The sequence below is a fragment of the Pan paniscus genome, chromosome 17 (assembly GCF_029289425.2).
Source record: "Pan paniscus chromosome 17, NHGRI_mPanPan1-v2.0_pri, whole genome shotgun sequence".
NCBI classification, from domain to species: domain Eukaryota; kingdom Metazoa; phylum Chordata; class Mammalia; order Primates; family Hominidae; genus Pan; species Pan paniscus.
The window spans coordinates 23,425,504-23,429,499 of record NC_073266.2 but is presented as its reverse complement, the minus strand read 5'-3'; the positions used below and the strand labels follow the sequence as shown (position 1 = coordinate 23,429,499).

The following is a 3,996-nucleotide window of genomic DNA, read 5'->3' as shown; positions in this document are numbered from 1 at the left end:
CATAGCTTTTTTCCTGTTCTATCCAGAGCTTGTGTGCTGGTGGATTAAGTACATCTGTGCACAGGGCCGGGTTCTGGCAGACAATCTCAGGGAGGATGGCAAAAGGAGAAGCAAAAGGGGATTGTTCCTCTACCTCACATCTTCTTTTCCCAAAGGAAACAGAATCTACTCACCAACAACAATCCCAACACCACAAAAGGGACATGGAAATAAATGTGCATGCAACTGGGACACATACCCTGTGTCACCTGCTACAAATGGAGAAGTGGGAGAGAATTGAGCCACTGGGAGCCTAGGCCTTCTGAGCTGTAGCCTACTTCCAGAGGATGCAGACTTCCTCACTGGTCTCTGGGTGGCTGAGTAACTCTACTTCCCTGACCTGGGAAGGATGCGGGAATAACCAGCTATGAGGAGACACCCATCCTCTTAGGGCTGCCTGGGGTATCTTAAGCAGAGGTGGTAGCAGCAGACTCCTCAACAGAGGCACTGAGATCCAAGAATTCCAGGATAATGTCCCCAAGGCAGTAAATCATATGCCTGTTGATGAGTGGTTGTTGTAGTGACTCCAAGACTAAACACTCAGCTGGCATTTGTTCACCCCAAGAATTTCTACTATGAGATCTGGGAAGACTCCCATTAGGCTCTGCAAAGCCTGTTTCTCAGCAGCCAGTTTCTGCTCCTGGGTCCTTACAGGCCGTGGAAACTTAGGCAAAACTCCACCAGGCCAGATAGACTCCTGAAGAAGCCAGAGGTACTGCACCCAGCACTGTGGACTTGTTAAATTAGCTACCTGCACCTCTAGCCACCTTTGAACTAGGGTAGCAAAGATAAGACGAAGAAACTTCTGCATGTTTTCAGTACACAGCCATTTCCACTGTTCTGTTAGTAGCAAGAGAAGCAGATTCAGGGCTGTGTCAGCTAACTCTGTCTCTGTTCCTGAATTGCTGTTGCTGGGATCTTGGGCTGGCACAGCTGCATCTGACAAGCAACTGTCCACATGTCCTTTGGGAAGTTGTTCAGGATCTTTTTCTGGGGCTTCTGTTGGCTGCATCTCCAGTAACTTTGTCTGTTTTTCAATAAAAGATTCCATCCCAGACATGGATAGGGTCTTGGACTCCACATTGCCTTCCTGGAGACAATAAAGAATCTTGTCTTGTGCTTCAGTCACACTTAGTGCTGGAGAAATTTTACTGGATGAGAACCTCAGCCTGGACTTGCTAGCCTTCTTGCCTTCTGTATGGGACCTGCTTTCAGTCTCGGCCTCACTCAGCTCCTCTGTGGGGCCCTGGGATTCAGAGCAAGGAAATGCTGTCTTCAAGTTGTCCACAATGGCACTCACCACCATCTTCTCTATTCTAGAGACCATAAATGGTTTCTTGACAAAGGAAACGTGAGCATCTGTGTTCACAGCAAGAAACTCCTGCACCTCCTCACTGTTAGCGATCTCCGGAATGGCACACAATTGCTTCAGGAATTATTACAGGAGGCTCTTTCGGGCTTCTACTCTATCACTGTCTGTGTTTTCCAAATGGAAGATCTGGAAAGAGCTTTTTAGAACACTTCACATTTTTAATGAACTTTCATAGATCTGGTTTCTTCTCCTGATGGCCTGCAGATTCAAGAACTCCCAATAGCGGTGATTCACAGTGTGGTAGGCCAGCTGCTGCAGGCTGCTGTTTTCACCATCAAGGGATGTCTCACACTTCACAGTATAGCGTGTGCAAGGGTGCAATCCGGTGCCACTGTGCTCTCGGGCTGTAATGGTGCCAGTGATATGAAGGTTCTGGATGACAACTGGGCCATCTGGACTGCTTAGGGGCTTAAAGCTGAAGGTGGCTGAGCTGAGAAGACCAGGTGAAGAGGAGGAAAGCAGAACTGGTGGCAGACTAGGATCAAGGGAGGTCACATCATTGGTGAGATCCTTCTCTAAGCATGAGGGCCGTGAGGAGCAGGTCTTTTCCAGCCCCTCCAGCAAAGCTGTAACAGAGGTGGTAACTTCTCCTTGTTCTATCTCCTTGTCTGCTATGTCAATCTGGATCTCTGGGCAGAAGTTCAGTGTGGAGACAGGCAGGACTGTCTCTGTTTCTGTCCCTGGACCCTCAGCCTCTACTCCTTCAGATCCCTCACCACCTTTGGGTTCCAGAGCCTGGGAACCCTCTAGGGCACACAGGGCATCCTGAATCCTGTCAGACAGAAAGTGGCCTGGAGTCATGAGCACGATGGTTTCTTAGCCTACTTCAGACAGCGGAGACTCCAGCTCTGAGTCTCCACATAAGAACAGGGGGCCTCAAGTATTTGGCTGTAGGAAATGAGATGAGTTGTTTCCTACTTTTCTTCTTTCAGACATTCCACCCAAATCTCCCTCTACAGCTTCCTGGCCACCTTCAACCTCTGAGGAGGGGCCTGCAGGAATCTCTGGCTCACTGTTTACTTAGGAACCCTGGGGCTGCTACTGGAGAAGGAGCTCTCCCTTCTGGAAGCTGCTGTACCTCAGCAATAAGTGGCAGAGACGTGGGCACTGAGGGCTGTTCAGGGCCACTGGCTGGGCAGGGTGTTGGATCTCTGGCCTTGGAAAAGATACCCATGAGGACAAGGTGGATCCAGTCAGGATCTGACAGCCTGCTGATCAGTGGTAAGACTACACTGCATATGATGAGTTCAACCACTACATGGCATCCAGTATGAGTCTCCAAGTGGGACTTGGGCACCAGCCCTTGAAGCAACAAATTCGCAATATCACATGTATAGGTGGCTTCAGCATTGGGGCTGTGCACAGCAGGATGTGGGGCAGTAGCCCGGTAGTAAGCCTCCCAGAGGTGGGAAGGCTCAACTGGACCATTCTTCCCTGTAGTGGCCTCCTTTGCCTGAATGTAGCTCTGCAGGTGAAAAACGACAGAGAGTCAGAACACTCTGAGCAAGAGCATGATGGTCCATCATGCTCATCCTCCTCTGAAGCTCCTGGACCAACTCTTTCATGGCTGCCTCCATTTCCTCTGCAAAGGCTGGCTCCTGGCTCTCAGAATAATATAAAATCTCAAATAATCACATCTGGATGGTGCAGTTGATCTCCTGTTCCAGCTGTCTTTCTGCCTCAGGGCATAGAGGACAGGTGGCCAATGGGATGAAGCCTTCCAGGAGCAGTGGACTTGAAGCCACTCCAGAGACACTGGAGCCCAGCCATCCTCCCAGCACCACTAGCAATGCAGACAGAAGGCACAGCAGCCACATGCTGACCAGAAGGTGTATGACCAGGAGCCAGCAAGCAAGACCCCCACAGCCATCACCTTCCGCCTACTCAACAGGTTATTGAGGTGACAGCTGGATCCAGCTGGAGTCTCCTGGAACGATGGCACTGTTTCTGTCTTCATGGCTGAACGGACAAGGTGGCTTCCCCAGATGACAGCCTCAAGATTTTACTGCAGAGTTAGGGAAGGGGGGAATGAACTGTGTCCCCAATACAGGGTGATCTGGGTGCTGTTCAGGGAACTGATGCTCCAGACCCTCTAAGTCCTACAGGCACTGCAAAGCGACAGCAGCAGCTCTGCATTTGCCCATGGCTACCACCCACAGAGTCCTCGAACTCGCCCCTTCCAGTGGAGGTGTGGCTTTGGAGGAAAACTCTGCAGCCTTGATACTGCCCCAGGCAGAAGGCCTCTTTGCAGCCCTGGGGCCCGCAGAGGGCAGCGGCTGGCCAGGACTGGGTCACACGCTGCCGGGAACCATGTGCCCACACTCAGCCCCGACCTGAAGTGGGCTCATCGGGGTCATCTCTGCTGGCCTCGGCCTGCTGCTCCTGCAGACCTGGGTGACTGCACTCGCAGCCCTGCCTGTGTTAGGGCTGCCAGCCTGCCGGCCACTGGCGACCAACAGTAGCTTTTTATAACTTAAATTTTCTATATTTTCCTTGCATATATTTTGGACTTTGATCATGTATTTTATTTAACCTGCTAACAGAATGTACCTACAGTAAGATTACAATAAAAATTACCATGGTCC

The 3,996-nt window shown here is 50.8% G+C and overlaps 1 pseudogene; it reads right to left on the bottom strand.

The window, feature by feature from the left end:
- Positions 1–571: 571 nt before the first annotated feature.
- On the bottom strand, positions 572–3,549 carry LOC129394977 (sorting nexin-19-like; annotated as a pseudogene).
- Between the last annotated feature and the right edge of the window lie 447 nt (positions 3,550–3,996).